This window comes from Pinus tabuliformis, chromosome 9, assembly GCF_031772625.1.
Source record: "Pinus tabuliformis cultivar Carrire ecotype Pingquan chromosome 9, CPIR1, whole genome shotgun sequence".
Taxonomy (NCBI): domain Eukaryota; kingdom Viridiplantae; phylum Streptophyta; class Pinopsida; order Pinales; family Pinaceae; genus Pinus; species Pinus tabuliformis.
Genome location: NC_142307.1, coordinates 717,611,294 through 717,636,864, shown reverse-complemented (window position 1 = coordinate 717,636,864; position 25,571 = coordinate 717,611,294). Strand labels below are relative to the sequence as shown.

The window sequence follows — 25,571 nt, the reverse complement described above, 5'->3', positions numbered from 1 at the left end:
TCGGCCTCCTCCAATCAGTCATTCTATCCTCTAACCGGACCCCTGAAATAGCCCTCAAATGTCCACGTTGTCCAGTCCTCTCCTTGCTGCAACTAGGGCTTCCATTTGGACAGCGAATTAGGGCCTTTTAACTGTGGATGGATGACCTTAGATTAGGTCTTTCTAGACTGCGAATAGAGCTTTCTTTAGGTAGCATATTAGGGCTTCTTTAGGCTACGTATAGGAGCCTCTTTACTGTGGCCAAATCTCCTCACAAGACAACTGCTAGGGCTTCTTATATCTACAGCCAAATCTCCTTCATGACTGCGGCTAGGGCTTCCTCTGGACAGCGTATAGCTAGTACATCCTCTCCATAGCTGTGTTTTAGGCCTTCTTCTCCATAGCTACGTTTTAGGCCTTCTTCACCATGACAGCCTTAGCGTATAGCATCTTTACATTAGGGCAGCGAAGATTCTTGTTGATGTCTCCTTCCACCAAAACTCAGAAGAGTGGAGAGGAGAGATCTCAAGAGTGTGTCTAAATGGTTATCATGCCACCTCCTTTCATACTAAAACGTTGAGCACAAGTGGGGCTTATTTGGTTGTTGGCCGACCTTGACGAATTGTCCCATAACACAAATAAATTCATATCTCCATGAATACTTATCGGAATCGGATGATCTTTAGATCAATCCTACACCTCTCGATGAGAGGAATCTAAGAAAAATATCAACTGCCATAAATAAGATGACCCACATGGAGTTTGGCCCTAGTTTCCAATTTTAACACAATCCCATATTATAAGATGTATGAGGTTGAGAAACCTTCTCCCATACTCCCTTCACAAGAATTTTGTATTCTTAAACGACCAAATCACAAAGCAAACAGGAAGTGGAAGCCTAAAAGGGAATATAAGGTTGGGGATGTGGTCTTGGTAGATAAAAATCCTGTGCCCATCAAGATTCATGGAAAGGTCGGAGAAGATTATTACTACATTGCCAAACTTAATGACAAACTTTGGTCACAATCGATCAAGTTGAGTCGTATCACCCCTTTCCTTGACACTTGACATTGTATTATATGCATGTTAGGGTAGGATGCATTGCATGTTGATTTTCTCATTAGAACTAACATCATATGATATTATCATGATAGATTAGCTGCATTTAGATGAAAATTGCATGGAAAATACTTTTACTTTCTTTTTTATTTTATGGCCTAATACTAAGCATGGGTGATCATAAGACACCACAAAACATGTTGCCTCGTATGATCAGTCCTTGATATGTGCAAGTAACAGGTCTGCGGTACCAAGAGATTGTTGGTCTTCTCATGACCTCCCATTCGAGTAGCTTTTTGCACCCCTTTCCGAGAGTTCATGTCCCAGTTGGAGCTAAATGTTACCCACCACCTATGGGTAGTATGCATAGGAGAAAAATTTTCTCCTAGATAGTCCTCAACCGACAGCCCCTTGTAGCCACCTGATAGTTCGATGTGCCATTATCTCTACCACTTGAGTTGGCCATGTGGTCCCTTGCCCATCTGTTATGATTGTATGTTTGAAGGTGGACCTCCCGTCCCCGAAGGTATGGCTTTTTCATTGGTATAGTTGAGTAATCTTCCTTACTTATCATGGACACTTTTGAGCATGGATTGGTGGGGAAATTCGGCGGAAAGAATGGGCTAGGTCTGTGCTCTTGTCTCCTCTTTCTAATTTGGTGGTTAGCCTTGTATCCTAGTCCCGTGAGATCTCCTTTACTGGCCATTAGCTTTAGGGTTGGCACTACATGGGAAATCTCGATTTTGGTTGTGTGGTCCCACTTCCCAACACCTTATACATTACTCCCCTCCACTCATTTTAGCCCCATTCATCTCTTTTCACATCCAGGTCCACATCTGTCCATTGGGTCCACATAGGGTTAGCCTCCCCCTCCCATTGCCCATAGGGTCGAACCTAGAATGATGCCCCGGAGGTTGATGCAGCTAAAAAGAAAAGAAAAGCATGATTTGGCCTCTCAACAGGAAATGTACCACAAAATGCAAAAGATGGTCAGGACATGCAAATTTAGCATGTGGGAAAAAGCCAAACATGAGCTCTACCCCTTATCTATAGTCATCACCCTGGTTCCTATGGGCCCTAGATGAGCCCCCTCCATCATTAAGGAACCCATGGTTGTCCCAACCCCTGGTGGGTGATCAACTAGCCCACCTTAAAGGGGTGTCTACTACTATATCCTACACATCATGTTCTCATCCCCTGGAGCCCCAAGAAGTTATGAAGAAAAATCAATCAAAAGCAAAAGGCATATGAAGAAAGGTGGAAAAATAAGGCCAGGGTAACTCATGTACCACAATTTGCTCCCTCCTACACTCATATTCCCAAGTGTGGGCTTCCCTCATTATAGATACCCTTGTACCATGACATGTGGCCTGAAGTATTTCCTTGATCCCACTCTGTTCCATCACTATATCACTTGCAACCTACCACCTGATGGATGTACCATGGACATGTCACCCCCTTTAAATGTTGAAACCACATAATAGGGTCCTTGTTTAACCCCCTTATTAATCTTGGAGACACTTGTACATGCCAAAGCCCACTATGGAAGGGCATGCCATCACGAAGTGCCCCATTGATTCCATGATTTGTAAGCTCTTTTACTTGATTATTCTAATGATTTGTTGTATTGGAGGGCAAGGGGACGCATTAGATCTTATTCAGGATTGTAGGTGGGTCTCCATTTTGGGTTTGGTCTCTCTATATGGGGTCCAAGCCCTCGAGAAGGCCACATTGGCACTTGTAGGGTGAGCGTTGAGAGCCATGGGCCTCCACCATAGCAAAAAGTACTTCATGGATTCCCAGTACCACTCAGTGATTTCTTATGTTCCACCTTTTGGATGAGGATGATGCACCTAGTTCACCATGCCCAACTGGCTCCACACTTGCACCATACACTTGGCAGATGTTCCAGGGTCCAAATGAGGATGTGTCTCATTGCAGGAGACAATGGGAGGGCTTATGTCATCATCCTAGCCCTTACAGAAGGTTTACAAGTATTATCGATCCACTTGGAGACCCATAAGGATGTCCTTATGCCCCCACACCCACTTAGGAGCACCACAGTGACTTGCTTGGAAAACAAGGGGCCAACCCCTTGTCCACTATGTTTGGAGTCCATTCTCTCACCATGGCACGCTTTGGACTTCATTAGGCCTTCTCAATGGCCCAACAACTCATTATGTTGATCATTCTGCCCTCTTGAGAGAGCTAATCTTATGTTATTGAGCTATCTTGGTGGGCTTGCCACCAAGGGATGTTATTATTGCACATTATTTTATTATTTGGGGCTTAATTAGGCCTAATTAGGCAGATCGAACTCTTTAAAGTTCATATATATTGATGAGAGGTGATTCATTTCTCTCATCATTAGTTGTTTCGGTTTAGTAGCTACTTGGAGAATTTCACATTCCCTTTTGGAGGACGAGTTTGGTTTCATGGATGAATTTTGATGTTTAAATAATATTCTCTTGGTCTTGGAGCTTCATTCTTGTCATGATTTGATGATTGGATATAGTCATTGTACATGTAAGTGATTTCTTTTCATGTTTGTTATTGTATTTATCATATTATATGAATGTTGTTGGGATTTTCACTATCTAGGTCTGAAATCCACTGCTACTGTATGCAAAATGGTGGAATTTTTTTATCTATTGAAGCGTTACATACATTGCATGTGTCATGTATGAATGGGTGAATGTTCCTAGAAGCTATGTTTATTGAATATACTTTGATAAGTTATCAAACATTGCACATCAAAGTATAAAGTCCTTGGGTAGTTGCTCTCATGCCCTAATTGCCATGCAAAGTTGCCTAGAGGCCTCCTTGATTGGGTTAATTCTCTCCAAATAAAAAATTCACCTTGATTCCATCTCTTCCAAAGGCAAGGCACTGATCCAAAGAGTTGTTGTTGGAAAACAAGTCCCTGGTTAAGAGGGAGCTTGGGTACATTTCCTTTTATAGGAATGGGTACATTCCTTCACAGGAATGGGTATATCCTCCCCAATTGAGAGGGAGAGATAGACACATCATTCTTGTCTTCACTTTGGAAGAAAGAATGGAGGATTGGGTAAGCATCTGGCATTTGATACTCTTTTGAGGATGAGGTAGGGCATCCAAGCTAAGAGTAGTCATAGAAGACCGATATTCTTTGAGGACTGGGATGTTGAAGAATGTAACTAGTATCGGTCTTCATAATTGTACTTGAATAATGATGTAACATATTTGTCAAAGTAAATTTTATTATTGACTTATTAAAGCATGGGTTTCATGCTTGGGTCAATCGTCCATAGGTCAAAACACTCATTATGTGCTCTAGGTTTTATTAAGTCAAAGTCAAACCCTTATTGGGATCATTGTATTAAAGAAAGAAATTATTTGAGTCATGATACCTCCTCCACGTCCAACATCAAGTCGGCCTCAAGTTTGGCTTCAATCTCATCTCCTACAAATTGGCTTCCTCTTCTTGACATGTCGGCTCAATGACCAGAATGAAACTACTATAAATACCCCAGTAAAGTCGACCCTATGGGAGAGATACACAGAAGTTCAGATAAAATTGCAGAGGACAGAGATATGATTAGGATTAGCTACAGATAAAGGACTGAGGCACTAAAGAACCGAGGCACTAAAGTTATTGCAGGCCGAAACTTCACAAAGACTACATCACCAAAATTATGGTATGGTTACCAGACTGAAGATAAATGTCTAAAAGGGACTGAAATATGCCCATGATACAGGACTGAAGATGACAATACTTATAGAGTAATCTACAAGGCTGAGAGTCTGTCCATTACAGGGCTATTCAGATCACTTCAGAATAAAGAGTATATCCATTACAGGACCGAAGACACCTACCATTACAGGAAGCAATTGTGTACTATTTCAGGGATGAAGTTGTGTACTATTGCAAAAGTGCAGGACCAAAGTTTTTCATGAATACAGGATTCAAAGTTTTGGAAGAAGACTATATGCTGACTTGATGGATGGAGGTTTGGGTCAAAAGGTCTTGGTTGTCTCACTGTCATATGAATCTACTGAAGGAAGAGTTCTCGACTGGGTTTACCCCTAGATAGGGGTTTTGCTCTGACTGAGCGCCTATATCATGTGTTCTCTGGTGTTTTTGGTTTTTTGGCAATTGTCTTAATGATAATATCATAACTACTAAGAAGAAAAAAATAACAAATTGCAAGAAATTGTCAAATAATGGAGAAATCAAATTAAACAAGGTTGCCCTAGATTTCTACACATGGTATCAGAGCTAAGGTTAAGTCATTGGCAGCCAGAAAAATCACCATCTCGATGCCTTTATAACCACCTTGAAGGCCGTAAGAGATCAAGGATTGAATCAAAGGTCATTTCCTAAGCATCCTCTAATTAAAGAGAAACAAAAGTTGCAGTAAAGAGGCACAGCATCTCATAATAATAGTCCGAAATCTCAGTCACAATAGTATTACAAGGATTCGATTAGGAAACAAGGGTACTATGACATTCAAAAGAATCAGAACTCCAAAATCATTAAAATAGTCCTCTTATTACTACAGAAAAGGAAACTTTTTGACCGAGGATTTTGAACACTGTTATAATAGTAAGTTATTCCAGAACAAAGAAACAAGTACAGGTTTTATGTACATCATTATAAATCATCTCCGTCATCATAAATCATCTCAAGAGTTCGATGACCAGATCACAAGGCTGGAATATCTTTTGCAATCAGCAAAATGAATCATTTAAAAGTATTCTAAAGGACCAAAGCTACAATCACAATAAGAGTTGTAGTCATCACTGAAAAGAGATTTATGTACAAAAGGATATAAGAACAGATACTATCTGAGGTCTACAATCTAAAGAGACATGTGCATATATATACAAGGAAAGACCAAACTGACCTAAAGGGATCAAAATAAATCTCAAGAGCAGAACTCATTGAACAAACCTAACATCTCTGTTGTGTAAGGAAGGAAGCAGTCTGCTCAGTTAGTTTTGCATCAGTCAAAGTCAAATCTTGGAAGACCAAGGTAAGTAGTTTTTGAGGTATGTATAATTATTTTATTCATTCAGAATCTAACTTAAAATAGGTTAGGATTTTTCGTATTTCCTTTAGGGTTTGAAATCTTTATATTAAAAGTCGTTTCCATCTGAAACTTTGTTAGTATAGAAACCTTAGTTTTGGTCTTAAAAATTCGAAGGTGGTATGAAATGATGGCAAATTTAAGATTCAAACTCTAATGTTTTGAAAAGTAACTTCATTAGACTTAAAAAATTGGAATTGTCCCCCTCTATCAATTTCACATCATATATATGCTCTTGTACGTGTAGTTTGGTAGTACTCGTCAATAAACACTGCAGGTACATAATGAAGAAAGCAAAAGTTTGGAAGTCTTGTTGCAGAAGAAGACCTGCATTAAAGAAACCCTACAAGGTCTGTTCAAGGTTCACATAATTTATAGCTAATCTTCCTCACACAAAAAGGTACGATTATTATTGAATTTACTATACATTACTAACTCTCTCACGTCTAGGTTTTTGAATCTTAAAGATTCTTGAAAGGGTGATTAATCATTAGATTGAATACACCCTCATTATATTATCATTCTTGTGGAACCCTAAAAGAGATCACTATGAAACCCTAACTTAAGGGTATGTCAATATGAAACCCTAGTCTACTTAGGGTTGTTGATCGAGTCTAGAAATCCTATTCTCTTTGTTCATGGTTTTGGTATTGTTATGGAAACCCTAGTCCTTTAGGGTTTGTTGGTAACGTCTATGCTATGTATTGAGGCCCTATATCTTTAGGGTTTCGTAAATTAAGGTTTATAAGCAAGACCCTTGTATTAGTTAAGATAAGTACCTAGGAATTAAACCCTAGGTGTATATCCATCTACATGATCAAAACCCTAGTCTAAATGAAATTGATGTTTGTATCATTGTGTTGCAAAGGTATGATTATTAAATCCTAGATATGTATATACGATATACTGACCTAATTCTTGAAAACCTAGTAGAAGATTGATATTCTAGGATATGATGACATTGCTTCAAATATGATTTAATTGTCGTGATAAAATCTGGGGTTTGCAACAAACCCTAGTAGAGTCTAACATGTATAGTGGAATTGTTGTTTGATTGAATTGATATCTAAAACTTTGTATTTCAAAGGTGGAATCTAGGATTTGCAAAAATAGAGCATGTCATATGTCTCTGAAATTGAGGGCCTAGATATAATGTTTTAATCTATAGAGTTTGTGACAAAACCCTAGCAAGTAATTGAATTTGTAACTTTTGTTGATTATAAACTTAACCAGGTTTAGGTATTTGATCTAGATGTTTCCATTACACTGACATGATTTTTCTATAGTTCATTTCATGCATCTGTATGGTTGCACTTGCTATCAAAGTTTGGTAGAATCCTCAAGATAATAAAATGCCCATGTAAGCATGATGAAGGGAGTTATATATCAAGACAACCTTGATGTCGTAAGAAGAAATGAAGCCATGAAAAGTTCTCAGATGTCATAGAAGAAGGAAGTAGTTGATCTCCCTAAAAGTTAAGAGGGAGCCTGGATAGAAGAAAGGGTATATCTCCCTAGTTGAGAGGGAGGGCATATTATGACAGTGGGTAACTTGAAGAAATTGAACAAAAGTACTACAGTGTATTGAGGATGTCTTAGTGCTACTCAAGAAATGAATGAAGAAAAGCTTCCGACCAATTACATATAAATAAATTCATCAGGATGATTGAAGACCCCGAAGGTTTGTGTTTACTCATTTATTACTGATTGGGATTGTATTTGTACAAGAAAAATCTTTCCATATAAGGTTAAAAGCTCTGGAAGCATGCTTGGACAAATGGATGTATCTAGTTTAGAAGAGTTGAAGCATCTAATGGTGGATGCTTGAGAACATCTGGTTGGCCTATGTGTTGATGTCTAGATCTCGAAGAGGGAGGGTGGCATTGGTCTTGGAGCTCTGACCTTGGATACGTACCTAGATCCCTGGGTTGATGGTTAGTGAGTAGCCTGATGATACCTAGACTGGATGAAAGCTTTAGTCCATCTTAGTCCCACCCATATAGATAACCCTGGTCAAGTATCTAGTCTGAGGCATTGAGTGTGTCAGAACTCTTAGTAGTTCATTTTGGAGATCTTCCATGTACCTCTATATAGTTGTAATTATGAATACCTCCCTAGTTAAGAGGGAGTGTTGAAGAATGTAACTAGTATCGGTCTTCATAATTGTACTTAAATAATGATGTAACATATTTGTCAAAATAGATTTTATTATTGACTTATTAAAGCATGGGTTTCATTATTGCGTCAATGGTCCATGGTCAAAGCACTCATTATGTGCTCTAGGTTTTATTAAGTCAAAGTCCAACCCTTCTTAGGATCATTGTATTAAAGAAAGAATTATTTTAGTCATGATACCTCCTCCACCATCAAGTGGGCCTCAAGTTTGGCTTCAATCTCATCTCCTACAAGTCGGCTTCCTCTTCTTGACATGTCGGCCCTGTTACCACTCAAACTAGCAAGGGACCTAAAGGGGTTCCTATGAGGGCAATTGTTAGGTTAAGGGCAACGGTGGAGGCTTAGCCCACTGTCACCACAGCTAAGTCTCCCTGCTCTTTACGGACTTTCACCGATGGGAGGAGTCCTAGTAGTGTAGGGATCACTTGTAAAGTATATGTCAATGGATAGGTGAGAAGTGACCCTAAAAACCCTTTCCCAAGGGTGGAGTGAAGAATGGAACTTGACTGCTCTTTAAGCAAGGGACTTGGTCCACCAGGGATAAGGGGTGAGGATTGTACAGTTGAAGGAGAAAGGATAGGCTTCTAAACAAGGTTCTCAATCCCTACAATCCTTGAGAAACTTGGATTCCCAAATGGTCCTTGACAAATAATCTTTATTGAGAAGTGGGACTACATGAGGCCAAGTGGACCCAGCCCAAGATGGAATGCAGCAACCAATGATGTTCCTATCCTGGACAAGGTAAGGTCTAGCCTTGGGGATGCCTAGGCAAAGTTCAATCCTAGGGCTAGGGCTTGGGATTCTCGTAGATTCCACCATTAGAATTGCCTCAAATTTGGAGGAGAGGGAGGGGCCCCACCAGCGCAGTAGCCTGTAGGAGATCGAAGTTTTTCGTTGGGTCAAATCCCAAGAAATTGATGCCCTAGGCGACCTTTGAGGTCTAGACTTGGGAAAAAGTGATAAAAGGTGAAAAAGGTTAAGGGGATGACCACCATTTTTAGGGATCAGTGCCTAATTCACTTGGGGATATGGAGTCAAGGATGATGATGAGTAAGAACTTGGTTTCTTGATCAAGGAGGCCCAGAAAGTCAGCTTCATCCAATGTTGAGAGAAAGAAAAGAAAAGTGACCTTCAAGCATTTATACTTCAAAGCAAATGATGCAAGCTTATCGAGACAAATAATCTCTAGGACATTTCATTCATATAACATTGGCCCATACATTAAATTAGCTAAAACATGCTCAATTCCACATTTCAATCATGCAGCAACTAGCCCTAGTTTTAGTAGTATGCAGCAACAAGAATAATAACATCAAAATTTACTTACAATGTTATAGAGTATATCCAACCAGCATTTCGTTTACAAGATAAAGCTCCAAGACAAGATAAATAGCTCGAATCCATAAGTCAAAATTCATCCATTTTTCAAAAATATCCTCCAAGGAAAAAATGTGGAGTTCTTTATGATTAGAGAGATCCCAAGTTGAATGATGATACAAATGAATGTATCTAACATCAATATATAGCCTCCTAAGGAGTTCGAATTAGCCTATGGGCCTACATTAGCCCCTAATGATAAAATAATGTGCAAATAATAACCCCTATTAGTGACAAGCCCACCAAACTAGCTCACAAATGTAACAATAAGCCTCACAAGGAGCCAAATAATAATATGTGCATGTCGTAGGGCCCTCCAAAGGCTCAATAATATCCTGAAGTGCCATATTGAGGAATAAATTCCTCGGAATATGATGGACAAGGAGTTGGCCCCTTGTTCTCCAAGTAGTAGACTTGTGGTGCTCCCAGTGGGTCTGAGGGCACATCAATGACCCCATGGGTCTCCATATGAATCGGAGATGCCTATAGATCCTCTGCAATGGTCCAAGTGGTGGAATGAATGCTGCCATGACATCGTACAAGTGCTGGGACACCTACCAAGAGTGTGGGGCTCCTGTGGGGGCCTATTGGGCATAGTGTACCAAGCATATCACCATCGTCCCAAAAGTGGATTGCTAGTAGTCTCTAAACGTCCATGAAGATCTGTGGAGTGTTGTCTACTGCCGTGGAGACCCATGGCTCTCTATGCACACCTACATGTGCCAATGTAGACCTCTAGGGTTAGGATCCCATATAGGGAGACCAGACCCAAATGGAAACCATGTGTAATCTTGCATAAGATCCAATGCATCCCCTAGGCTTCCAGTACAATCAGTCATTAAAATTATCGGGTAAGAGAGCTTACAAATCATGGACAACAATGTGGGCACTTCATAATGGCATGCCCTTCCATAATGGGCTTTGGCATGTGCTAGTGTCTCCAAGCTCCAAAAGGTGTTAGCCAAGTACCTTATTAGGTGGTTTCAACCCTTAGAGGGGATAGTATGTCCAAGGTACATCCCTCTAATGGGGGTGGCAAGTGACAAATAAGTGAGATGGAATAGGGAATGAGGGGCAGTACTAGGCCACACAGTGGGGCATAGGGGTAGCTAGATAAGGGGAAGCCCACACCTGGGTATGTAATGTATAGGGGGGAAGCCCACACCTGGGTATGTAATGTATAGGAGGGAAGCCCACACCTTTTGCCTTTTATGAATTTCCGTTAATTAACAGCTCGGGGCTCAAAGGATAAGAGCATGATGTGTAAGATACAGCAATGATTACCCCCTTAAAAGTAGGGCAGTTCATTGCCCTCCAGGGGTTGAGACAATCATGGGTTCCTGAATGATAAAGGAGGCTCATCTAGGGCCTATGGAACCAGGGTGATGGCCATGGATTGGGGTAGAGCTTATGTATTGGCTTTTGCCCAAATGCTAATTATTTTTGTCTCGGCCATCTTTTGCATTTTGTGGTATAATTTCCTATTAAATGTGGCCAATTATGCTTTTTCTTCTTTTTTTAGTTGCTTCAACTTCCGGAGCATCATTCTAGGCCTGACCTAAGGTGGGGGCAAGGGGATAGGGAGGCTAGCCCTATGTGGACCCAGGTGGGAGAAATGATGAATGGGGTATAATGAGTGGGAAGGGAGTAATATATGCGGGTAAAGGAGCGGGACCATGCACCCAAAGTCGGGGTTTCCCAAGCAGTACCACCCCAAAACCAAATGGTCAATAAAGGATATCCCATGGGGCTAAGATCCAAGGGTAACCACCCAAAGAGATCAATGGGACAAGAGCACAAACTAAACCCACTATTTCCGCCAAATCCCCCCATCAATCCATACCCAGAAGTATCCATGATAAGTAAACCCAATACTCAATTACCAAATGACAAGACATACCTTTGATTTCGGGAGGCCAACCTTCAAACATACGATCAATACAGGTGGGTGAGAGACCACATGGCTGGCTTAGGTGGCAGAGAAATGGCACAACGAGCTAGTAAGAGGCATCAAAGGGTTGTTGGTTGTCGGCTACGGCTCATCATGGAGAAAAATTTCTCGTGGGGATATCACCCAAAAAGTGATGGGTAATAGGTCCAATGAATAGACTGAAACTACTGTAAATACCCCGGTAAAGTCGACCCTATGGGAGAGAGACAAAGAAGTTCAGATAAAATTGCAGAGGACAAAGATATGATTCTGATTAGCTACAGACAAAGGACTGAGGCACTAAAGAACCGAGGCACTAAAGTTGTTGCAGGCTGAAACTTGACAAAGCCTACAGAACTGCGGTTACGATATGGTTACCAGATTGAAGATAAATGTCTAAAAGGGACCAAAGTCTTCCCATGATTACAGGACCGAAGATGACAATATTTATAGAGTAATCTAGAAGGCTGAGATTTTGTCGATTACATTATTCGAATCACTTTAGAATAAAGAGTATATCCATTACAAGGTCGAAGACACCTACCATTACAGGAAGAAATCGTGTACTATTTCAAGGATGAAGTTGTGTACTATTGCAAAAGTACAGGATCGAAGTTTTTCATGAATACAGGATTCAAAGTTTTGGAAGAAGACTATTGGCTGACTTGATGGATGGAGGTTTGGGTCAAAAGGTCTTGGTTGTCTCATTGTCATATGAATCTACTGAAGGAAGAGTTCTTGACTGGGTTTTCCCCTAGATAGGGGTTTTTCCCTGGCTGAGCGCCTATATCATGTGTTCTCTGGTGTTTTTGTGTTTTTGGCAATTGTCTTGATGATAATAACATAACTACTAAGAAGAAGAAAATAATAAATCACAAGAAATTGTCAAATAATGGAGAAATCAAATTAAACAAGGCTGCCCTAGATTTCTCAACATGGGATTCCAAGATAAGAATAGTCCTGGAAGCACATACCTTGTGAACACCTGGGTGGGGTATGTGCCTTGAGAGACAATGATGATGGTGTCTATAAGTCATTGGTCTCGCCAGCGTTGTGCTATGATCTTGTGGAGAGATAGAGTTGTTAGTCAAGGCTTGGCTATGTGAAAATGTTGACTGATATGATGCTAAACAGATGGGTTACCAATCTAACTCTTCTTATGAGAATTCTTCAAATTGAGAATGTCCAAGTACTTTATATGGATTATAAATACCTCCCTAGTTAAGAGGGAGTGTTGAAATATGTAACTAGGTTCAGTGTTCATAATGACATATGTAATCTTCATCTTATGTATTTGATGGAATGAGAAAAATAAATTTATTATTGTTCTTCTTGAGGCATGGGTTTCATGCTCAAGGAAATTTATTTATAGGTCAAGTTCCCATTGTGAGCTCCTAGGGCTTGTCATTGAGTCTACAAGTCATTAAGTCATTGTCATGTATGAAAGACCCATTTGGGGCATGTTACATATTGTAAAAGAAATTATTTGAGTCAAAAATAGTCCCTCCAAGACCAAGTCAAAATGCAAGCAACAAGTCGGCCTTCCCATCATGACAAGTCGGCCTAGAGACAGTAACAAGTCGGCCTAATTTGAAGTGACTATAAGCCTATATATAAGGCACTCGACCTCATTCAAGGTGACAAACTACACACATCAAGGAGTTTGATAAGGTGGTCAAAAGGAAGCATCAAATCAAGCGAAGAAGAGGAAGTCAAGAAGGAAGAAAGATCGAAGTAATTTTGGGTCTGCTTTGGGCTATTCTTGTTCACATGTGCGAGGAAACTAGGGCACATCTTACTGCAACAAATAAAAAGTACAATCACCTCAAGAAGGTCAAAACAAGACAAGAAGAAGATCCTCTTGCAAGCCAAAGTCACAAAAAGACAAGCTCAAGTTCAGGGAAGGAGAAGAAGGGCTAAAATTGCCCTAATCCTATCACACGTGTGAAAGTTGCAGTCAGTTGTAGGAGGCCGAGAGTTGCAGAAAGGGAGGCCGAAAATTTCAGACTAGTGTTGCAAGGGTGAAAGTTAAGGAAGAAGGAGATATTGCAGCAGTATCAAAGAGAAGTTGACTTTGCTCACAAAGAGGCAAGGTTTGACTTGGTCTTGGAGGAGTTTTGGTCAAGGGTCTAGGTTTTGGAATTCGTCAATTGAAGATTCTATAAGAAGAAGAATTGTTGTGGGTTTTCCTCTCAGGGTAAAGAGGTTTTGGCCCTGGATGATCGCCTATATCTTGTTGAAGAAAGTGAAACTAGGTTCGGTCTTCATAAATGTAATTTTGATATTTGTATTTATAAAAGAAAAGAAATATTATTTTTGTTATTTATATCAATGAGTTTCCTGCTCATTGAATAGGTCTAGCACATGTCAAAGTGCTATAGGAAAGTCAAAGAGTCAAAAGAAATATTGAAGACCCTTAAGGGCATGTTACACCATGTATATTTATGTATTAGAGTCAAAGATACTCCTCCAAGCAAAGTCACAAGTCCTCTCCTAGCAACGACATCACCAAAGAAGCAAATCCGAAGTAGAAAAATGAAGTCGGCTTCAAGTCCACTAGTCGGCCTCAAGTCGGCCTAAAGGAGGGACAAACCTCTATATATAGAGGTTGTCCACTCCTCCAACGACAAGACACAATCACCTCTGAAATCAGCGAGAAGGAAGACGAGTTAAGGGTGAAGGGAAAGCGAAGAAAAGGAGCCTCTAGTGTAGCGAAGAAGGAGGAAGAAACACTGAGCCTTGGAAGTTTGTTCTAGGGCCTATTACAGTCACACGTGCGAGAAAGAGAGGGTCTCTCTGCTGTCATAGCAGCCCTCTATCACAGTCACACATACTTCATTATTTGGGCTAGATAATTAGGCCTATAAGGCCTCTCACTCAAGTGAAGAAGGAGCTCACCCAAGCAAAGAAGGAAGAGGTCAATCTCACAAGGAATCCCCTCACACGTGCAAAGAAATAGGGCTGCACTACTGTCATAACAAGTCTGCAACTATATCTCAAGAAAGAGCTCAGTTGGGCAAGAGAGAAAGGTCTCCTCATATGTGAAAGAATCCACTAAGGATCAAGGAGAAATATCTCTTCTAGAGCTAGCATAACAAGGTCTATCATCAGTTGTCGGAAGAAGAACAAAGTGCCGGAAGGAGGAGGACGAATCGCCGAAGGACGAAGTGTCCGGAGACAAAGTGCCGAAATAAGGAAGGACTTGACTTGTGCTTGGAGGATAATCTTGTCAAGGGTCTAGGGTTTGGCATTGATCAAGAGAAGCTTCAATAAGAGAAATTTGAGAAAGGGTTTTCCTCTCTAAGAGAGAGAGGTTTTGCCCTGACAGAGAGCCAATATCATGTGTTCTTGTTTCTTATGTTTTTGGTAGCAGATTGATGAAGTTAAAGAACATACACTAATAATAAGAAGAAGATCAAGCTAACAAGAAAAGTAGAAGTGCTTCACAAATTGTTATCATTGCTAGAAGAATCCTATCATATCGAATTGCCCTAGATTCTTCAACATGGTATCAAAGCTAAGGTGACACATCAAGGAAAGGGCATCTCAAGAACACTCATAAGGTGACTCATCAAGGAAGGACATCTCAAGAACATCTACAAGGTTGAAGCATCAAGCCAAGAAGTCTCAAATTCATCAAGAACAAGAAAGGTCTACTATCTACTATCCATCAAGGAAGACTACCAAGAGAGAAGTCTTTCATACAAAGACATCTACAAGAAGATCCAGTCAAAGAAGAACCTACATCATCTTCAAAGGAAAAGCACTACAAGTCAAGCCTCACTCTCCAAGCAAATCTCATCATCAAGTCAAGTCCATTTGAAGAAAGCAATTTGAAGAGCATCAAGATCCAAGAAGGCAAGTCATCAAGTCTTCAAGAAGAAAGCAAGACTACTACATCAAAAACTCTATCAAGTAGGTATATATGTCCCCTCCTGAACATACATCAATGTCTTTTTGCAAGGAAATCCACAAATTGGTTGGGATCGCTAACTTCCTTGCATGGAAGAAGAGGACTGATTTACTTCTCAAGGAGAATGAACTTCTAGACCTCATCAAAGGGAATATCACTATCCCTGCTAAGGAACAAACTCAAGCCTTAGCCAAATACAATAAGGATGAGACAAGAGCTCAAAGGATTCTAATAGAATCTATGAAGGACTCTCTCATTCCTTATGTCTCCAAGTTTGAGACATCAAAAGAAATCTATGATATACTAATTGAGTTATTCTCGGTAAGCACAACTAGAGAAGTGATATCACTACGTAATGATTTGTACAAGATGAACATATCAAAGGAAGGAATAGCTCCATACTTCATGAAGATCTCTAAGATGAGAGATCAACTTCAAGAACTAGGAGAAGTCATGTCTGACAAAGAAATGACAACTGTAGTACTCAATGCTCTACCTGAGGATTGGGGCAACTTCACATCAAGCATATCTACCAAGAAGGAAGCTACCCCACTAAGTGAATTATGGTCTCTATGCAAAATTGAGGAGACTAGACTCAACGCTAGGGATGATGTGGGATCAAAGGAGCAAGCATTTGCCACCATGGCCAAGAGAAAAGGAAAATTTGGCAAATTTGGTCCACGAAGAACAAGCAACAGAGATATGTCCAAAGTCCAATGCTTTGGCTGTCAAGAATATGGACACTACAAAAGAGATTGTCCCAAACTTAAGAAGGACAACAACAACAAGAGAAAAAGGGAAGAAGTTGACATAACTCAAGAAGTGAAAGAAGAAGACAAGAAGCAGAAGAAGGAAGATCCTCCCGATCTCTACTATGACTAAGTCAACCTCTCCACTTAAGTCTTCTTTCAAAGTTTTGAGTAGTATAGGAGCATATAGAAATAGGATAAAATGCATGGTTTAAAGATATCTTCTAGAATATAGGAGCATGATGTAGATATAGCTCAAGATATTCATGTAGAAGGAATATACATACTAAGGACCTCATCCACAATGAAAGAAAAATGATCATGATTAAAAATCTTAGAAAGCCTCCATCATCAAAAGGAAGAAACATTTGCAGGATGAGGGTCTTCAAGATCCTCTAACAGAATCTTCAAAAGGAAGTTCATAAATAAGAGCAGATGTCTCAATGGGAGTTCCATTCATGGGATTCAAGAAAGGATGATATGCAGGCAAGAAAAGCTACACCAATCAAGAAGGACCAACAAACATGAAGCCGAGATGATCAAAAGCAGAATCAAGATGAGGTATGTATGCATCAAAGTTTAGTCATGTCATCATATGTCTTATTGAATCATGGAATAGTTCTAAAACATGATCAAGTATAAAAGGATCTCTTTCACCAATGACATGCTCGAAAGCATGTACTACAATCCAATGAAGGTCAACATGAAGAAGTGCTCTCATAAGGAGTATGAGGTGGTTGACTAAACAATCCAAGAAGAAGCAGATGAAGAAGGAGATCAAACATGTGAAGAACACCATGGCCACAAAGAATCATTATTTGATAAGATCCATTAAAGACATCTCCCGAAAGAAGGCATGACAACTCTGACAAAGGAAGAAAAAGATCAAAGGACCCTTGACACCTATGAAGGCCTTGGAGATATTAAGATGCAGATAATTGATTCAACTCCACGAAGATGTCATGATGAAGAGCCATCCAGCAAAGTACTATTTGATGTTGAAGTAATATCAGGATAAAGTCATGAAGGGCTACTAGACCGAAGTATGGGAACAAGCAAGTACAACTAAACATCCATATGATAAATATTTCTAAGTATATGACAAAGGAGTAGCCAGATCACGAAATATCCTGACATGTATCAAGAAGGCCACTTTCCACGAAGCAAGAAATGACATGACAAAATAGGAAGAAAAGTGATCGATGGCCAATGCCCTACAAAAAGAAGAAGTTCAACAAAACTTCATGACATCAAAGGAAGAAGGAGATCAAGCAGTTGAAGGACCCACAAAGAAGAAGATGTTGATGCATGGACAAGTTCCTAGCTAAGAGGGAGTATCTAACAAGTTCCTAATTACAAAGGAGCTTGATCAAGTTTTTGGTCAAAGGAAACTTGGGCATATCTTCCCCAATTAAGAGGAAGTAATAGACACAACATTCTTGTCTTCACTTTGGAAGAAAGAATGGAGGATTGGGTAATCATTTGGCATCCGATGCTCTTTGAGGATGTGTAGGGCATCCAAGATAAGAGTAGGCAAGAGGATCGTTATTCTTTGAGGGTTGGGAACCCAAGATAAGAATAGTCCTAGAAGGTCATACTCAGTGAACACCAAGGTGGGTATGTACCTTGAGAGACAAGGATAAAGGTGTCTATATTTCATTGATCTCGCCAACATTGTGCTTTGATCTTATGAGAGATAGAGTTGTTAGTCAAGGCCTTGCTATAAACAATGTTGGTTACTATGATGCTATAACAGATGGTTTGCCAATTCGGTTTCTCTTATGTTAATTCTTCAAGATTGAAAAATAGCCAAACAACTTGTAATGATTTATGAATACCTCCCTAGTTAAGAGGGAGTGTTGAAGAAAGTGTAACTAGGTTCAGTCTTCATAAATGTAATTTTGATATTTGTATTTATAAAAGAAAATAAATATTATTTTTGTTATTTATATCAATGAATTTCTTGCTCATTGAATAGGTCTAGCACATGTCAAAGTGCTATAGAAAAGTCAGAGTCAAAAAAAATGTTGAAGACCATTACAGGCATGTTACACCATGTATATTTATGTATTAGAGCCAAAGATACTCCGCCAAGCAAAGTCACAAGTCCTCTCCCAGCAACGGCATCACCAAAGAAGCAAATACGAAGTAGAAAAATGAAGTCGGCCTCAAGTCCACTAGTCGGCCTCAAGTCAACCTAAAGGAGGGACAAACCTCTATATATAGAGGTTGTCCACTCCTCCAACGATAAGACACAATCACCTCTGAAATCAACAAGAAGGAAGACGAGTTAAGGGTGAAGGGAAAGCAAAGAAAAGGAGCCTCTAGTGTAGCGAAGGAGGAAGAAACACCGAGCCTTGGAAGTCTGTTCTAGGGCCTATTACAATCGCAAGTGCAAGAAAGAGAGGGTCTCTCTGCTATCATAGCAACCCTCTATCACAGTCACACATACTTCATTATTTGGGCTAGACAATCAGGGCTATAACGCCTCTCACTCAAGTGAAGAAGGAGCTCACTCAAGCAAAGAAGGAAGAGGTCAATCTCACAAGGAATCCCCTCACACATGCGAAGAAATAGGGCTGCACTACTGTCATAAAGAGCTCAGTTGGGCAAGAGAGAAAGGTCTCCTTATATTTGAAAGAATCCACTAAGGATCAAGGAGAAATATCTCTTCTAGTCTCTAGAGCTAGCATAACAAGGTCTATCATCAGTTGTCAGAAGAACAACAAAGTGCCGGAAGGAGGAGGACGAAGTGCCGAAGGACGAAATGCCGGGAGACGAAGTGTCGAAATAAGGAAGGACTTGACTTGTGCTTGGAGGATAATCTTGTCAAGGGTCTATGGTTTGGCATTGATCAACAGAAGATTCAATAAGAGAAATTTGAGGAAGGGTTTTCCTCTCTCAGAGAGAGAGGGAAGATTCAATAAGAGAAATTTGAGAAAGGGTTTTCCTCTCTCAGAGAGAGAGGTTTTGCCCTGGCAGAGAGACAATATTTTGTGTACTTGTTTCTTATGTTTTTTATAGCAATTTGATGAAGTTAAAGAACATACACTAATAATAAGAATAAGATCAAACTAACAAGAAAAGTAAAAGTGCTTCACAAATTGTTATCATTGCTAGAAGAATCCTATCATATCAAATTGCCCTAGATTCTTCAACATATCTTGTGTCCTTTGTCTTATTGTTCTTTATGGTTTGGTAGCTATTTGATGAAAAAAACACTAGTAGTAAACAAGTGAAAGAAGAAGCTAATCTAATGAAGTAAAAATACACTACAAACAATTATCAATATAAGAGAAATCACCCTATGTTGCTGCCCCTAGATTTCTCAATAGTCAAAAGCTCAGTATTGATGCAAAGCATGTAAATTATCATCAGAAAATGATGCAGACTTGGATGGAAGTAGTGATGGATAATCTTCCAGCCACATTTAGAGTCCCATTACTGCTCAAGATTAGATATGTGCTGCTAATTCCAGTTTAGATAGTGACGTTGAAGATGTGTGTGTAGAAAAATTTAACCTATGAGAACTTAGCTTTGTTTCTTTGATTCAAAAAACGATGAGAGAAACACAATTTATGAGGAGGTTGTGAAAATTTCATCTATCACAGCAACTAGAAATTATTTTTCTAAATGTTATTTCATTTTAACAATTTATTTGTTGTCTGCTACGGCAAATATCAAATAATTCACATTGTGATTTTCACAAATAAATTGCGGAAGAAAATAGCGCTGGAAATTGAGAAAACCTAGCACACACAAACAAAAATGACACTGTTATTTTTGGACAAATGTCCTCAAAAAACCCAACTAGGGAAAACTGGTGCAACAACTGAGGGATTTATTATTATGCAGCAGTGAGAAATTCTAAGTACAATAATCTGGATGCTGAAATTTGGCTATCCTGAAGAGAAAATATTTGCAAAAATATCTAGAGGGAATTTATCCTCACTCCGAGCAATTCCAACATTGAACTGCGTCTGAAAAGAAAGTCATCCAACTGGGCCTGTGCGGCTTTGCGTCAACCTGATGTTGCCTGCTGCAATTACTGTCCGAACTGACTGCTAATCTAGTCGTCCTGCTTGCTGTTGGCTGGGAAAACGTCTCTCTGGCACTCTGGGACTCCTTCCCGGCCTCTGGAACTGAAAACGTCTGCCCTCTTCAACAAATCAAACTGCCTTCTTGAGGCTCTGCGCAACCTCCTAGAAAAATCTCGGCCTCTCTGCAAATGTATTTGCTGGATCTTGAAAACTTCCTCCAGCCTCACTGTCCTTGCCCCTCACTAACTCTGCTTCCTCACTAAAGCTCAAACTCTCTGGCAACTAACTGTTGCTACTCTGGAAAATCGAATTCTCCAAGTGTCTCTGGTGTATTCTCCAAGTGCCCATCGACTTCTTCTTATAATCCTTTGTTGGAGCACCAACGGCCAAGATTAAAACTTAATCAAGGGCTAAGATCATCTTGAAGTCGGTCCGTGTGAGTTTCTAGATTATTGTCACCTTGACTTAATTAATTCTAATTAATTAACCAGTTTTCCTAAGTTTAGACTTAGGAAACATTAAAAAATAGGTTAATAATCTAATTAAGTCATCTCTAGGTGGAATTTCCAGAAACAATTTCTGGGTTTTGGAGATCTCATGCATTCTAGCCTTTCCACCAAATTTTGTGGCAATAACACCTTTGATGCTACAAAAACTGACAGAGGTTTGCAAATTAGTCAAAGGAGAGGTGTCAGGTTCTGATGCAACCATAGTCACCTGATTTGTGTTCTTGTTCAAATTTGACAAAATAAAATTCGTAAAAAAATCATATAATTAAAAAACCTTTGATAAAACTCGACATAAAGCTCAAATATAAATAATTAATTTACATATATATAAATATCATTTTTAAATTAAATAATTTTATCAATGTAACTTTTAAAAATAATAAAATTATTATGTTTTATATAATTATATAACATAGATATAAATTTTAGTTATATAATTTTAAATTAATTTATAACCTTAAGAATTACACCCTAGGTCACTAATATAAACAGTTTATTCCCATATAAATCTCCCATTTTTGTTCTATTTCTGTCCATGCTTTCTAATGATGCACTGCGGCTCACCATAAATTGGGAAGCTCCTCCATTTTAATGGATTTAATCAGGACAGCTCACATCACCACACGGAGTTCTCGATTTACAAATTACTGCACAATCTAGCGAAAATTGAAACTCAAGAAATTTACAATGGAGATAGAGTACTCTCTGACCAATTTTGGCTCATAAATTGAAACTTGAGAAATTTGCGTAGAGAGAGCATACTCTCTAACCAATTTTGGCTCATAAATATACATTTTGAGTCAAACAAAATAACATAACTTATTTTGAAATATACATTAATTCAACAAATTTCTGTTAAATAGAATGATTTCACTTGTAAATTTAAAAGTGATAATAACCATAAATGATTTGCTTACTATTTTAGCAGAATTTGAAGGGCAAATTTGGTCGATTTTGTTCATGGTTCCTTCAAATTGGATGATTTTGAACTTGATAAGGACAAGTAGCAGAACCCGGTGACTTAGGATGCAACCAGCTATACAGATGAGGAACCTCTTGAGCAGAGTAGTAATGATTTGGAAATCCATGATCCTATATTTGCAATGGAAAAGGAAGAATATGAACTGAAACATGACACCTTCAAAGGAAACAATAATGCAGCATTATGTGGTCCTATATTCCATGATAATCTTGACTCCATGATGGCTTCAAACATTGCTGAAAATCTGACTGCTTTTAAGTCTCATGTTCATCATGGATTAAATAATGGTCTTGGTAAGTTTGTATATTCCTCTTATGTTGCTGCAGAATTTCCTAAGCTTATGAATTGTATAGTTTCATCTAACACATCATACATAACTGAAAAAAACCAAGAGCATTCAGTGTTGTCCATCTTACTTGAAAAATGTTGACAAGCAAGCAGATAGAGATAATTTTGGAGGATGTATTATTTGGCTTTGATATATCAGGCAAAGAAGAAAAGCTTGCTGAATTAGGGCTGGAACATGCCTCATTGCTTTGAGTTGATAATAGATATTGTCATTTTCCCCATAGAAAATCAAGGCATTGAAAATCATAAGTTATAACCTTTTGCAACAAAAGGAGAATCTAAAACAGTACGATGTGTGTTAGGATTGAATGATTGTAGATATTCAGAATTGAATTGCAATGTCAACAACATTTATCCCGAAAATCAGAGGGACTTGCTGATGAAAGGGAAAAAATATCTTCTCTTCCTCAAGATGTTGAGGGAAAGCAAATCCCCAATGTTTGGTTTAAGTACCCATAAGGTGTAGACCAATTGGTCTGTGTGGGATTGAGTCTCCATCAGGTCATGGGTTCAAATCTCATGGGGAGGGGTTTGTTGAAGAATCTAGGGCAGATTGAATTAATGAGATTCTTCTTATCATGATAACTATTTGTGAGGCATTTAGTCTTCTAGATTATTAGCACAATCTTTTGCTTATTATCATTAGTGTGTGTATTTATTACTTCAACAAATAGCTATCAAAGCAAAGAGATAAGAGCACAAGATATGGCATTCTGCCAGGGCCAAAACCTCTCCCTCTTGGAGAGGAAAACCCGCACAAAATTCTTCTTATAGAGATTCTTATTGACGAACACCAAGACCACGACCCTTGACTTCCTGAGCCACTCCAAGACCAAGACACCAATCCTCTTTACTGCTGAGATCATCACCATCACTGCTGCTTCACCGAGGTCATCTTTGAGATCATCATAGCTACACCATCATCAAGATCATTACTATGCATTAACTGAGTTTGTCACTGTACATTTACTGAGATCATTATTGAGATCATCACTGCATATTTACTGAGATCATTTCTGCATTTTGTAATTATGTTTTTCATCGAGATCATGGATTCATCAATACGCGTTGTGAGATCTGATTATCCCAATTGCACCAAGATGTGTTCACTGAGATTTCGTTATGACTGTATTCGGTTATGATGAGACAGAGTATGTCTCTGTTTCTTCTTATCTGAAACTTTGACTGAGATGTTATGTAGACTTTCTTTGTTTACACGAATGCTGCAAATGTATCTTTCTATCACAGGTCTGCCAAGACTATTACTGAGACAGAGATACTGAGATAGAGTATCTCTCCACCTTTGAGAATGCCGAGAACACTTGACTCTCCATCCACGAGTATGCTGAGAACACTTGTCACAGTGACTGTGTTGAATATGAGACAGTGTTTGCGTGAAGACTGTATCAGGATGCCGAGACAGAGAGATTTATTTCACCGAGGCAGAGCACCGAGATCATAGTCTGTTATAACCATCGAAGATTACAGAATCTTTCTTCCATCGAAGCACAGAACCGTTGTCTTCATGTGAGATACCTGTATCACTATATCATGCGAAGTTTCAGAATGATCCGAATTATATCCTCCTGTGATTACTCCAGCTGCATATATATAGGCGTTGGTCCATGTATGCAAGCCGACGTGAACTTAGTGAACCATTGTGTCATTTTATTGAGCCGACATGTCATCTCTATATATTATGAAGCCGACTTGACTGTCTCTTCATCATTTTGTTGGCAGTCTTCTTCTTTGGAGGATGGTGCTTGTCTTGGAGGGCTACTTGACACTAGGTTGACCCATGTACATTACATAAACGCTCAAGAAGAGCTCTTTAACACAATTTTGACTCTTTGACTTCCCTAGACCTATGGAATAACCAAGAAACTTATTCATATAGTTTACAAAAATAGTATTTATTTTTCTTGACAAGTACAAAGATCAAAATTACATTGACAAATACCGAACCTAGTTACACTTTTCTTCAACAGGGTTGAGGGTAGTAGCCACCAAAAAAATGATGTCAAGGACTCCTAAGTCTGATGACCAATGGTGAGGGAGGCAAACTGAGCTCTGGCTCACTGTCAAAGTCCCCCGGAACTACCAATAGGTCCGACCGTATAATCCTAGAGGGGATGTAGGATTGATGGATACTCATAGCACTTGAGTTGAAAGAAAGAAGCTTTGCCGCTCTTGTGGGCATGGGAGGTAATCGGATGAGTCGAGGGTGCCCTACTTTGGAACCATCTGGAGCTGGTCCCTCTGGTGCTCCGAGGATATGTGAACTGTTGTACAGGTTGACATTGCTGAACAAGTCTTGGTGGAATCCATCAATCTCCCAGAGGAGGAGGAAGAGAGGAGAAGAGAACTGAGATCTTACACTTCTACTGTCTGGTACACCCTAAACTTCTACTTCTCTCTTGTGGTTTTGATCTGACGAATCCACCTAAAAGTATGAGGTGATCATCCTAGTCATCTCAAGGCAGGGCATGGTGTGCAGGGACTAAGATCTGTGGCTAAAAATCTCCCTAATGAAGAGGGCCAAGTATTGTTGGGCTTGGTACCTCAAGAAGGTAGAGACAGAGCCTCTCAAGTCCTGATATAGGCAGGGATAGCGTCCTCTAAACTCAACATATAGGGGCCACCTAAAAATAAGATGCGTCTTATGTTTCTGGCTTCTGTAGGTGGCACATTTGGCAGATCCTATCCAACTGTGGTATATGGTGGTTTGTCTCTATCCAGAATCTGTGAGAAGTTGAGAACCAACTAGGAGATATCCTAGCAAGATCCTCAACAAATGCATCTGGTGTCTGTATGTAAGGGAGGCGGACTATGATGCCATCCTATAACTCCAAAAAGTGCTCTAGGTAGAAGGACATCTTCGAGGCCAAGCTCGCCGGAGGTGAGGTGCAAGAGAAACTTGTGCTTGTGATTGTGCTTGTATGTAGCAGTTGAGGGCAGTTGCAAGTGCCGGGTGAATTTGGCAGAATACAATCTCCCCTACCATGACTGCTTAGCAGAAGGTTTCCAAATTGAATGTAACACCTGGATTGATAAAAAAAACAGGCCCTAATATGGTTACAATGTGATCAGAAGAAAATAATTTTAAAAAGTACAGATCAAAATGGGCAGAGAAAACAACAATGCCACAGGCCAAGGCTCAATCCTTCCCAGGGATCACTAATAGGGTAAGAAATAAAGAAACCTGAGCAGAGATTGTATACTGGTGTATACCTATAAACAGGTGTCTTCTACCATTGTTGATTTGTTATAGTTTGCAGCTCACCATGTGTACTTTAACTATAAAGTGTTTACTAACTAAATTGCAAACAAGAGGAAAATTGAAACTAATGATGGATGTTTTATCAGTGAGGAATATTATATCACCTCAATAAATAGTATGCCTTGCAAATTGCATAGGTTTAAAGAGTGCATCAAATACGC

General features: G+C 39.4%; 1 protein-coding gene across 1 annotated transcript in view; it reads right to left on the bottom strand.

Annotated features, from left to right (window-relative positions):
- The window catches only part of LOC149150700 (uncharacterized), a 195,505-nt gene that overhangs the window by 12,497 nt on the left and 157,437 nt on the right, over window positions 1–25,571 (bottom strand). The window lies entirely within an intron of this gene.